This window comes from Nilaparvata lugens, chromosome 5 (assembly GCF_014356525.2).
Source record: "Nilaparvata lugens isolate BPH chromosome 5, ASM1435652v1, whole genome shotgun sequence".
Taxonomy (NCBI): Eukaryota; Metazoa; Arthropoda; class Insecta; order Hemiptera; family Delphacidae; genus Nilaparvata; species Nilaparvata lugens.
In genome coordinates, this window is record NC_052508.1 from 48,916,394 (window position 1) to 48,930,779 (window position 14,386).

Consider the following 14,386-nt stretch of genomic DNA (forward strand, 5'->3'; position numbering starts at 1 on the left):
ACTAATTAATTAAACTGGATTCCCACAATACATCAGTGACAGTGGAAGTGGCCGGCACAGTGAAAATATAATTTCCATTAAATCTGATTGGACTTTAGCAGCTCAGCATGGCCCAGCGTGTATGAATAGTTCCATTAGAACTTATGGGAATCATATTCTCACTGTAGGCCTACCGGTCACTTTCACTGTCACTGATGTATTGTGGGAGTCCAGCTTTAGGCTATGATTTTACGATAGTACAATTGTTTGTTCAGTTTTTTACAGTCACTGTCAAAGTAAATATAAAATATTCTTCTCATAATTAATTTGGCAATATATGACATTAGTGAAACGTCAGTGAGTCGAAGTAGTACTTGTTCATGACTCAAAATTATTATCAATCATCCAAACATATCCCGTGCTTATTTTAGCCCAACTTGGAATTTTCCAGTCTTTTGTAAATGTTGAATAACAGATTTCATTATATGTTTTAAACATATTACGCAGGATAGAAAATCGTAACATCGTCGATAGAAATCCTATTAATCTTTATATAATTTATTTTTTCTCCAACTCCTGTCTTACTGTGCTTACTTTACTCTTTTTAACATAATACTAAAGTGTTACTTTTTCGCTCTCGGGAGGAAAAAACAGGAAAACTCCCTAGAGCGTAAAAGTAACTCCATTTATATAACATGGGAAGCATCTTTATTTTAAAAAACGTACATTTGAAATAGGTTAGAAGGTTTAAGCTCAGATGAAGAAGCATATAGAGTAGTCATTAAACCAACTAAATTCGATACCTCAACCAGACATTTGATCAATATATGAAATTTATGTTTGTATGCTAAAATTATTACAAACTTCATATCACTATACTGAAAAAATGTATAAATATTTTTTTATATTTCATGTTATTCAAAATATCAGCCAACGAGTAATCCTCATTAACTAATCAAATTTGAAACGGGAACTTCATCATAGTTGTAGTTGTGGCAGCCATTGTTGTTATAACTTTTGCCAACAGATAGTGCATAGCGTTGTTGGCGGAGAACTGTGATTACAAGCCAGCCCAGCTGTTTACGTTTTAGATCATGTTGTAACACATTGTTTGGTCACGTACGTTTTTAAAAATTATTTTTTCCTCCACCCACTATCAAAAGTCTCATTTTACACCCTGGAATCGAATACTAAAGTACTACTTTTCCTCCCATGGGGACTAAAAATAATTCCCAGCGGGAAAAGTGATCACTTTTTAGTCCCAAGGGAGTAAAAATAAACCCATAAGATTAACATGGGAAGAAGTCCGACAACGCCGCGATTGAAGAATGATAATTGCCCATAACAATGAATAATAATTAGCGCGTTGTGCTTGGTTGCACCTCTGCTCACTATAGCAGCCCAGTCACTGTTACCATATTGTCTCGCATATTGTCTGAAGATGTAGTAAAATTATTCATTGTTATAGGTATTGGTGTAGGTGGAGGAAAAATGTTGTGTGCATCACGGGACTAAAGTACTTATTCTCCCTCAGGGAAATTGTCGCCCTCGGCTACGCCATCGGGCGACAACAGTTTCCCTCAGGGAGAAAAAGTTGCACTTTAGTCCCTAGATGCACAAATAACTATATTTGCAGTTTTTATAAAAATGTAGGTGGAGGAAAGATGTTGTATATATCACGAGTGAAAAATGTTTTTTCTCCCTCAAGAAAATTGTTGCCCTCGGCTTCGCCTCGGGCTTCAAACTTTTCCCTCAGGGAGAAAAAACAGTACTTTTCACTCTAGATATACAAATAACTATTAATTTATAACTCTTTTACAAAATTTGACAGGGAACTCGACTAAACGATTCAATTTGATATTGTTCGATTTATCATGAACCAATTCACAGCATACCGATGTCATTGCAGCATTTTGCTTTACATAGAGAATTATTTGCTAGTAGAAGAGAGGAATTTTTCCAATCTTGGACAAAATTATTTCTGATTCCGGTTTAAACAGCAAGATTCGGAATCGTATTGATACGCCAAGTACAAAAGGGTGAAGTATAGTGGTGTAAAAAGCAAAAGTACAATCTGCTACACGAATCTGTTAGATTAATCTGAAAAGCTGAAATTTCACTCATCCTCTTTTGAGCCCCTATAAATTTAGTTTTTTAGCACCCATTTCTGTAATGAAATCTCCTAAGTACAGAATCAAATTGAAATTGAACCTTTTCAGGAAGATGGGATAAATTGGCTGGTTTACTGGGTGGCTGAAGAAGACGACCCCCGACTAGACACAGATCAGAAATTTGTCAACGACAAAACGGCAATAAATCAGTGGCGGGCCTTTGTCGGCGTCTTGTGGGTCACCCCCCACCCCTTAAGGATCACCCACCCTTCTATCCGCCATCAAGGGGTGCTCCAATAATGAGGTGCAGGACCACACTGTTGACGTGGTAACATCCTCTGCTGCCGCAATCCACTCCTTCATCTTTTTTTTTGTCTTCCTCGTGACATGATCACAGGAGGAAGTCTCCCTGTTATCATGGCCGGAAGTACACTCTTTCAAGGTAAGACATTTCTCCGAAATCACACCACTGATGAGAAATTTAATGATTATTCGATATACTGTATAATTTTTTCAAGTCAAGAGAGGAACAGTTTTTGTTGTCTCTCTCCCAAAAACTGTTATGTTTCTCTCTTTCTGATGTCAACTAATTGTTGTATTTCATTTGTAGAAACTGGAAAGCCTCGAAATAAATATTATAATTTATAAAATGAGAGGATAAGTTTGAGATGAAGACTTTGGGAAACTTTTAGGAAAATAGAATTTTGATACCTATCTATGTTCCTTGCCAAAAGCACCTGTCATCGTATTAATTATCTGTAAAGGTAACAGCTTCATAAATCTTGAACTCAGCTCAGGGCAATAAATCACCTCGCGGAAACAAATTCTCTGTTGGTCAAAGTTCAGCGCTCCGTAACTCTTTAATTAGGTGATTACATACATTTGACATTTTATTCATTACTCTTATGATACTTCTACAAATTCATTCTACACGTATCTAAATCAGAGTTCAGCCAATCATGTAGTTTAATCCTGTCTCATTTAATGTGGAATACCGACATGAAATTGTATCCTATGAAAATTGAAACATCTACATTTAGAATAAACGCCTAAACAAATCATCAAAATATTTTATCATATCAATTGATATCCAGTTACCTCCACATATCTAATCATTATTAATTGAGATCATGAGAAAATTATCTTCATCTAATTTAGTCCTCAACCAATTTAGAAGGCTGAACCAACACGTCATAGCTCCACAAAAAATATTCTCATGAATCAAAGCCAGGACAGAATAGCTTATTAGTCTCTAGAAAAAAAAATATTGATATCCAATTGTATCATAGAGTAAAAATACTGTTCACCTAGATTATTTGTCTCTGGTTGTATCGTGATTTTATTTCCAAAATATTTCTTTCAAATGTTTTATCAAAATTATGAAGGCTATCATTCTAAATCGACAAAAATTTTCATAAACAATATTAGTGTATGAAGGGTTTGGGAAACAGAAGACGGTTTCCTATTTGCACGTAGAAATCGTAGACAAAAATGCAACTGTCAAATTATCTTCTGAACATCAAGCATTCGAATGGTGTACTATTGAAAACGCGCTTGATAAAGTGGAATATGAAGATACAAAGTAACTCTTGAGAGAAGCAGAGAAATATTTGGAAACATCCGATAAATAGTCGTTGAGTGAGTGAATTTCCTCTGGAAAAAACAATGCAAGAATACTTTGTTATATAGCTTTTATTTGTAGACTTATTACATATAAATATTTGAGGGTAATATTTTTGTTTTTTATTCTGTTATTAACCGTAAAAATTCAAAATTCTTAGTTTTCGTTGTGTATGAGTGAAAATGGACTAAATTTTGGAAAAGTGAAATCATAACCCTATTTCGGACTTTTAAAATGTTATCTAAATTTGGGAGAGAAATAGTACAAGGAGTATCCTTAGTTTTTCTCTCCCGATCAGTGCTCCTTTGTAAAGTTTATAAATAAATAAATAAAAGTAAATAAATGTATAATCTATCCACGTCTTAAACTATTCTCTCATTTGATGAAATCGCTTCTAATTGAATTCAAGCATTTAAATTCATGATCCCCAGTAATTAAATTTAATCTATACAGAGTGTTTACGAGCTCCCTACCAATACTCTAGGGCATTCTTCCTGGGTGAGAAACTTATCTAAATATCATATTTAAATTGTCCGAAAGTCTTCAGCTACTCACACAGCGGTCATTTTGCTTTTTCACTTATTTTTTCTAAATAATGGTTAAACATACGAAATTAAAACATTGCACAAAATTTATAACAACTAGAGAAAGTTAAAAAAAATTATAATTTTACAAATTCATAAAAAAATGTCGGCCTTTTAAAATGTTGTTTCTTAAATAACTCAGAAACCGTTGGTTTTATAAAAGATATACAAAAATAACTTTGTTTAGTAAATTTAATCACCCATCGATTGATAAAATTCAATTATAATCGATTTTTTAAAATTGAACCAACATTAACTGAGATATGACACTTTAGTGATAGGTGACCGCTGGGGGGGTTAGTTGCAGTGCATGCCAAGGCATGAGGCTAAAGTCTGTCACAACAATGCAACAGTCTCCGTCTGCTTTGCATGTCATTTGTAAGCTATTTTACAAAAAAAAGCAAAGCTAGCTAGTGAAAAAAGCAAAATGACCACTGTGTGAGTAACTGATGACTTCCATACAATTTAAATATCATATTTAGGTATGTTTGTTACCCTAGTGTAGGGAGTTCGTAAACACTCTGTATAGAACTCCTGTAGTCAATAATAAAATCAATATATTTATTCATTACTGAAACCACTTGTCATTAATGAACATTTAGAATATAATGTCCAATTTCTTCAAAGCTTTAGCTTAATTAACAGTCAATCGTTTAATTAAGCAATCAGCTTGCTTAATTGACAGTATGGTAGAGATATTCCCTAGATCGTGAGACACTTGGCTCCGGGAATCGAATCGATTTGAGAAAATTGGAGTGTCGACAAGATTGTCGACCCTTTTACATGTGACAGTGATTAGAAGGATTCCTGATAATGACAGTGACGGCTGCAAATGGCACGTAACTAATTCCGTAGCCGGCCGGATGGAGGATGCGTTCAAAAACGATGAGGCGTGGTGAAGTGAAAAGAAAGAAAGACAAGTAAAAAGAGGAAAGGGTGAAGAGTGAGATGCAGGATTAAAAGGAAGAGAAAGAAGGTTCAAGAGGAAGGAGTGCCACATATATTACAGGCTCAGACATATTGGTACACAGTAGACATAGGAGTAAAAATCTCATAATATTTTAAAAAAGAATCAATCCACAATCCTAGTGTAGTAAAGTGTAATCCAGTTACTTGCTCGATTTCACTAAGGTCTCCTTCAAACAATATTCTACAAAACTGAAATGAAAACACAACTCAATATAGAATAGACCAATCCAATAAAACATACGATTTTTACACGGGATTCTGTTTTTTTTGTTGGATTATGTCCACATGTTCGCATCTTCTTTTGTATGCGTGGGTAATGATATGAGATGAACAATCATCCATTTACTCAGTGCTGCTGCTGCACGTGATTCAAGCCTACAACCAGGCGCATCCATAGTCGGAGAACAAACCGACAAACCTGAAACTTATTACAAAAACATGTCATGGATCGATGAAATTTTGAATCAGAAATTTGTCAACTCCTCCCATTAACATAATAAATTTACTATAATATTTTTGTCTCTAGTATTTGACAAGAAAGATTTGAATTTTATCTATCCTATTAAACTTACTCCAATTAAACCTCTCCTATCAAATATGAAGACAAATATTACAGAAATTTTTCACCTCTCATTAACCACTAACCATTCATATCCAAAGGTAGTCAACAAGAACTAATTTCTATAGAGAGGTAATTGAGTCATTAACGAGACCACTGTGAAGTGTAAAGGAGCTTTCCAATGTGAATCCCCTCATAACAACGACTTCATTTTACTCGGCTACGTTTGATGTCGAGCTCTTTTGAATGCTCTTTAATTCATTAACTCAGTTAGCAGACTACCTGATGATCTCTGTTAGTGGTGGAAACACACATTAATAGCGGGTATTTAGTGGTGAAGCTAGAACAAGTAGTATCTTGTTTGCTCACACCATAGTCCGCGGTCTGTTACCTCCTTTTCAATTATGAAAGCCTTCTTTCATAAAATCGGCATGAATATTTGGAGAGAGATAGTGAGACGGTGGAAGATGAGAGAAAACGAGAAGTTCTTAGCAAGAAAGCGAGAGATGGAAACATTCGGTCTAGTGCCCACCTGGTAGACTGTATTCCTCATTGATTTATCATCCGTTTTACAGACGGGCTTTTGTTATGCTCCAATTGGAATTTCGTGTGGATTTTGCTAAATTATTTATTCGAGTTACCAAGATTCTAGAAGTGATGTTCTTTTTTAGGTCAAAATATGTAACAAACGATAAATTAAAAAATCACGTTTATAGATGTTGTCTCTCTTTAGACCTCTTTTGAATTATAATAAATCAATCTTTGGCGTATTCTACTTTCAATCATTTCTAGTTCCAAACTTATATTATCTTATAATGTTATTTTATTTGTATTGACATCGCAGAAACTTCTGTTCCATGATTTTTTAAATGAAAAAGGGTTAATGTGATGTAGATGAAGAATTTGAATTTAAAACAGCATTTACATTTGTTTTAGTTAATGAATTATGAATTCTCAAGATGAGACTCTTTCAGGACTTTCGGCTCTCTATATGGGACTCTTCAAGGAATCTATGAATTGCATTTAGTGGGATCTAATGATTCATATAATGAGGTAGAACCATTTGAGTCAACTCATATTCCTATTTTACACCAAGCTGTCACAAATCTCATCCACAAAAACACTTCCTGCAAGTGAATTATTTGAATAAACATGAATAAATGAACCCGAACTTAAATTAACAAACAGGCTATTAGCGTTGTAAGCAACAGGAAAAACAGCAATAAATTATGTGCGACAGGGATTGTAACTATAGAGGAGTTCATATATGTATACATTCAGTAGATTAGGACTTGATACTAGAAATGGATTTGGCTGGAGAGATGAAACTTCTCAAGCATGTTGGACGCTAGGGCAAGGCATCACCGATAGACATCTCTAGCTCATCATCAACATCATTATCAGCATCATCACATCATCATCATCTCATACAGCAATCGAACCAACCCTCACACTCCCTGATTTAATTTTTTCTCTCTTTAAAAAGTTTATCCTCTTTCTTTTTCTCCTTCTCCTCTTTACTTTTTGACTGTTTTCGCTTCTAGTTCTCCTCTTAACATACTTTTATATTTCCTACATTGCTTCTTCGTCTTCTTCTTCTCCTTCTTTTTCTTCTTCTTCTCCTTCTCCTTCTCCACCTCCTCCTCCTCCTCCTCATCCTCCTCCTCCTCCTCCACCTCCTCCTCTTCCTGTCTCACCAAACTTCATATCTTTTCTCTCTTTGTTTTCCTTCTGCAATCATATCTTTCTACTGTTGATTTCACCTCCTTTATACCATAAGTTGCTATTCCCCTTCCTGTTTTCTCATTCTTCTTTCAACATCCTTTGCCACTCTTCGTTCTCATGTTTTTCCATCATTTTCAATTCTCTTTTCTTTCGAACTCTTCTCAGTTTTTCTCTCATTTCTTCTTCTCCTCACTCCCTGACCATCGCCCTACTTTGCATCCTTCACTTACTTCTCCTTCATCACCTCTTCGATCTTTTTCTCCTCTCTCCTTATCCTCCCGTCTTTTACTTTCTCTATCATCATAGCTCGTCGATTTTCTCCTTCCAATTCCATTCTACTCAAAATCTATAATTCTCATCATTGCCTCCTTCTTCTTGTAATTCTCCTTCTCCTTCTCCCAGGTTTTTTAATAAAGGCAGCAAATCAATCAATCAATCAATCTCCTTGTGCCTCTCATCCTCCTTCCCCTTATTTTCTCCCTCTAACTTCTCATCTCGCGATCTTCTCATTCCATCTCCTCCTTCATTCTCTATTCTTCCTGTCGTCATCCGCTTAACACTTTCTATCTCCTATTTTTCTCTTTTTTCAATCAATCACTCCTTATACTACTTCTTATTTTTCTTCATCACCCTATTCTCCTTCTTCTTCTCCATTTTCCTCTTCTCTTCCCATTTTCCTTCTTTCTCCTCTTCATTTTCCTCTCCTTCCACCCCCTCTCATTTACGTGTGCCCCTTCCCCCGAGGACCAGCAAGCAACCTACTCACTTGAGCAGAATGATATAAAGTCGCACCAATATTTCAAACCGCGATACCAATCATTGCCTCGGTTTAATTTTGGTTCGAAACAAAGAAAGTCTTTGATAGTGTTGAGGGCATGCGGTGACGTCACACATTAATTACCGCCGCGTCGTCACTCGTCACAGTCGCTGCGACTCGTCGCAAATCGACCGACTCAAATTAATTGTCACTTTCGACATTATCACTGCTGTCATCTCTACTTGTGCGCCCCAAGTGCTGGCGACCGTGCCCAATACCCTCTCTCACTCTCTTTTCCTTACCCTCCCTTTCTCACCATCACTCTCTCACACACGCACACACACTCACTCTCTCTCTCTCTCTCTCTCTCTCTCTCTCTCTCTCTCTCTCTTAAATATGGCTCTCGATATATTATAATGTATATCATCTCTCTCAAAAAACTTCCTCACTCTTAACCGAAGTGCATGGGTATAAAACTAAAATCGACTAGAAGATTGAAAATTCTTGTAGCTCATTAAATTTCTACATAGAATGCAAACAATAATTACTTGGCAACGGTGCTGAAAAATAATATAGAGCTTTTATAAAATGAATTTCACTATTAGTTCAGTCACCAGGTACTTTTTGCTGGAAAATAAAAAACAATCAATTTTAAATCAATCAATAAAATCAATTAATAAATCAACAATCAATAAAATCAATCAATTTTTCGTGCAATTATTCTGGAGCATTGGACAGTTCAAATACAAAAAGTTGACCTTCTAGCCCTAGAGCTTTTTACAGAATGCCCTCGGATTTTAGATTCCTTTCCCAGTTTTCTACGATATTTGCCAAATATAAATCGAGACATCGAACAGAACAAATCACACTCTGCTTTTTTTAGGCAATACAATTTCGAATAAAATGCAATAATTAGGAGCTCTCTATCTTCATTGACTTCTGAGTTACAATTTTTCAAAAACGAGTCAAATTTGCGGAAAACCAAAATTCTAAGGAATTTTCGTTTTTAATCGACTCATTCTTCTGATTTCTACAATTGAAATTTATGTACGACTCAATCGGGCGTAGTTTCGTGCAGCCTGGGACCGTTAAACCTGGTAGACCGTTAAACTTCCAATATAGTGAAACTTTTTTGAGCTAGGTTGAACTCATTAATCAATATTATATTGTTGTTGGGCTTATATTGATTGTTTTTCCATTTTTTCAGATTGTAATGGATTTTTTAAGCTTTGCAGAGCAGATACCCAGTGCTCCCTTGTAATCGATGAATATTGGGGCAATTTGATAGTTTTGTGGAATGTTATTGTTACGACACACGATTGAGTTAAATATTAGCAGCAAGAAATTAATTAATTTAATTTATTTTTGATCAATGGATGTTATAAAGTTATGCTCAGATGCTAAGTTGATGATTCAGATGTTTTCAAGATCACAAATTTTTACTTTCCTTGCCCTATTACCATAGGTAAGGAAAGTATTGCTTTCCGAAAAAAATTAAGGTACCCCAATTTCTAAATTTCTATACGTTTCAAGGTCCCCTGAGTCCAAAAAAGTGGTTTTTGGGTATTGGTCTGTATGTGTATGTGTGTGTGTGTGTGTGTGTGTGTGTGTGTGTGTGTGTGTGTGTGTGTGTGTGTGTGTGTGTGTGTGTGTGTGTGTGTGTGTGTGTGTGTGTGTGTGTGTGTGTGTGTGTGTGTGTTTGTGTGTGTGTGTGTGTGTGTATGAGTGTCTTTGTACACGATATCTCATCTCTCAATTAACGGAATGACTTGAATTTTGGAACTTAAGGTCCTTACAATATAAGGATCCGATACGAACAATTTCGATCAAATGCAATTCAAGATGGCGGCTGAAATGGCGAAAATGTTGTCAAAAACAGGGTTTTTCGCGATTTTCTCAAAAACGGCTCCAACGATTTCGATTAAATTTATACCAAAAATAGTAATTGATAAGCTCTATCAACTGCCACAAATCTCATATCTGTAAAAATTTCAGGAGCTCTGCCCGATCTATGAAAAGTTCGATTTTAGATTCCCAATTATCTTCAGATAAAAAGTAAACAAAAATTTTGAGTGGAAAAGATTAAGCATGAAAATCTCTACAATTAATAATTGGTAACATTTTCACCTAAAATTGAAAATAAGCACGAAATTCGAGAAAATGTTATTATTTCAATTGCAAACTGTTGGCAACTGTTGATTCTATTAAATGATTCACTATGAAGAGATAGCAGACCTCGTATGTCTCCAGCGTTATTGTCCTGTCACCAGCTGGCTCAGATCTTTGTTTATAAGTAGACTTGAGATGCGCGTGCACACTAGCGTCAGGTGATCAATTTTCATAACGGCAAGGAAAGTTGTGTGAGTGCGCCACACCAGATTTTTGTAATTATCCATTTGTATCAGACTTTTAAAGTGTCAATTGGATTCCTCAATAATTATCAATTTTCAGTTGACTTTTGTATCTTATATTAATAGGTATAGGTCCGTTTATCCATCATCATCAGCCCTCCTATTACTCATGCATAAGGTTAGGCATAGAACTGTTTGTATCAGTTGTCTCTGGTTAGAACGTACGGCGTAGGCCTATAATTTATTTATTATGATCATCATACTCTGGTAGAACAACTGGTTCGAATCTTGAATCTTCAATTTTTCTTCACATTTTGTATCTCTCTCTTCTACAGTTTATTTTCTTCCGATCAAGCATTGCATTTTTCAATCTGGATCCCAAGTGCAATCGATATCCCAGCTGCAACGCCTTCACTTGAAAGAAGTGCAGTTACACCCATTGAAAAGGTTGAAGGCCACAGAATGTTTACTCAAGCTAAGCTTGCATAAACGCGCATTTGATAGACACAGCTTCCAAGGCAGCTTCTCAACTTGCAGTCCTGTCCCTTACTCCTATCTCTCTCATTCCCTCTCTCCTGTCTCTCTCTCCTCTACACTCTGCCCAATGATCAAACATGGAGTAGGCCTGTATCGGTTACAGTATTGTAAGCTCTTCAAAGTCCGAGCTTGAGAGACAGAATGAACTTCAAAGAAATCTGCCGACAAATGGCAGGGAAGAAAAGAGCAAAAATCAAAAGTAGAAAGAAAAGAAAACGGGTGCATGCGTATTTTACACGAATACTTCACTTCTACATGGTTTAGTAGTGTTGGATAGTATGTTAGTAGTTGCTAGTTGACGTTTTTAAACCTAGAATAAAAACAGTTTTTCAAAGTAAAGAGTAATTAACGAGCTGTACTTCCACTTGTCTATTCAACACAAAATTACAATAAAAACTTATCTTCCGTTGATCAACAATAAAAAATGTAATAGCCAAAAATTAACTGATTAATAATTGACGAACTGATACCTTGTTTATTCGATTTATTCTTGTAATAATTTATTCTTATTCGTCCTTGAATTTTCCCCCTAATTTATTACTGTGTTTCAACAAGGAAAGAACAAATGATTGAGAACTGATCGTTAGTTATTTACTACAATCTTTGGATTATAATGTATTTAAACCAGGGATGCCCAAAGTGGTTGGGGTTAGAAAACGCAGACTGTGTCCTTGAAATTCTTGGAGGGGGACTAATCAAATCTTGAGGGGTCCCAAAAAAGTAATCAGTGTTCAAATGGTGACGAAATTTATTTGTAAAAGGGGTTGGTAGAGGATGGAATTTTTATAAATTAAGGGGGTGTGCGTTTAACCATGTGTAAACTCCTGTAACAGTTTTGTTAAAATGCGTTCAGTTGGAGGATAGTGAGATTTGACATATTACTGTAACTGGTTTGATTGGGAAGTGAGTACTAGTAGCATTCAACCCGTTGATAACGAGAAACGGTTAATAAAACTAGTTGGATCAACTAACGGCTAGCATAGTCCATAGTGTGAATTGCTATAATAATAGAGAAACCAGATCTCTGCTTCCATTCAGTCAACACTTGAGTTGGGAGCTCAAGAGTGAGAAAAAAGAAGACGCAGCGGAGAAGAAGAAGAGTAAGGCAGGATGAAAGGAGCGGAATGAAAGTGGAAAAGAGAGAGAAGAAAAAATGGAAATAGGAGGAGAAATATGAAAGGGGAAATTTTTATGTTCCAGTTATCATTGAATGTTACGATCATGTTGAAGTTGATAAAGATATTGAACAGCACGAAGAAGTCAAGAATTGAGAGTGAGATTGGAGAAAAAAATTTAGTTTGAAGTTTGAAGAGTCTTCTCCTTCAGTTGTGAACTGAAACCCTGAATAATATTGTTCATAGGACTGCAGAATCAACTTTGACTGAAGGAGAAATCAATGATACCGTATAGATAATTATTGAAAAACCAAACTGTTTTCTGCAAACTCAACAACAACTGGAAGCTATTTTTAGGCTAATACTGTAATCTCAATTCTCAAATATATTTTACCAGTATAGTAGCCTAATCTACAATAAAAATTGTTTGAGCTGAAGAAATGAAGAGAATATCATGAAGAGGTATTTATAAATTCTGTAAGAATATCATAATATATTTTCCATTTGAATCAATCATACAAACCAATTAAAATTTACTCGAAAAACAAATGTTTTAGCGGAGTGAGAAGCCTATACCATTCCAGGCCTACTGCTGCTGCTAATATGTAATTATGTGTAATATAGCTGTTAAGCCATATAAAATCCCATGCGATGATTTTGTCCAGATACTTGCTATTTATTTGTCTTCCTGTTTACCAATTCCAAAAACGGTCGGCACTCTTCTTAGAAAAGAAGACAACTACTCGACTACTCCTCGTCTAAATTATCCTGCAACTTCGCTTCTTAATCTCTTGTCCACCCTCTTTCTTCCTCTCCTCTTTTATTTCCCATCTCTAATTATTCGACATGTGTTCTGTAGGCTGTTTGTGAGCGACTTATCTGATCTTGACGATAAACAAATCTGGCCGGATGAGTAACACAGCTATAGTGAGATTCACATAAAACTGTCAGCATTGGCTGAATGAGAAGCATGTTCCTGCTTTCATAAGGAATGCTGACAGTTTCCAGTAAATCTCACTATATAGGCAAATGTGAGTCATTATTACTGGCTTTCATAAAGTTCAAGTTTCCTATTTCAAATTACAGGCATTAAAAATCCTTTCCAAACTTCCTTCAAGATTAATGCAAGATTCAAGATCAGTATTTCGACTTTGAATTATCCAATTATTTGAATAAATCAAAGTAACACAAGGTTTATCTCAACACATATATATTCAGTAACACATAGCCTATTTTTATTTCAAAATGATTTTTCCGTTTAATCAAGTTTGATTTAATAAATTCAACACTTGTTTCAGGGATTTTCATAAGATTCACATAGACTTTCCATAATTAAATAAAAACACAATAGCCTCTATTTTATTAGATGCTTGAGGTCAACTCAACTGAAAGTAATGGGCTTCAAAACCCCTTTCCAGTAGTTGGAAACACTCATGAAAGTGTAAGAGCATTCATTTCTCATCATTCATAAATTATTAATGAAAATTATTTTTACTTTAGTTTTCTGTTCAGACTGTTCATTTTTGTTAAGTTCATTATCAATTTCAACCTCTCTACTTATTTCCACTCCAAGAATAGCATATGAATTAGTAAATTACGAAGTTGTAATATGGGGAATATTGTCGTTTTTTGTGCCTTTCTTTTAGGTTGTTGAAATGATCGAAATTGAACTGAATTTTTCCAATATATCTAGTGAACCCTATTTTTTATAGTTGAAGCATTTATTCATGTACAAAGTAAGCGCCTAAACTTTGCTTCGCCATAAAAGATTTGCTAACTTGCTTCTTATTCATCCAAATTATTGCAGTCTTCTAGCATTTCCATAGTACTGGCTTGGAATTCGTAATAAAATTAATGCAAACGTATTTGGAAATGTTTGAACCGTGCGACCCCACGACTTAATTTGAAATTAGGCCGGGCGCTACAGCTTTTTTCTTGCCAATCGGAAAAGTTGAATGGAAAAGCGGCAGTCACCACCGCAAAAAGATGTAGTCACAGAACAAGTCTCGGTCTCTAATTTAGGCTTCGGCCTGATTAGATGAAAAGTCTCCTTATTATTAATTTGTATAATTAAAAAG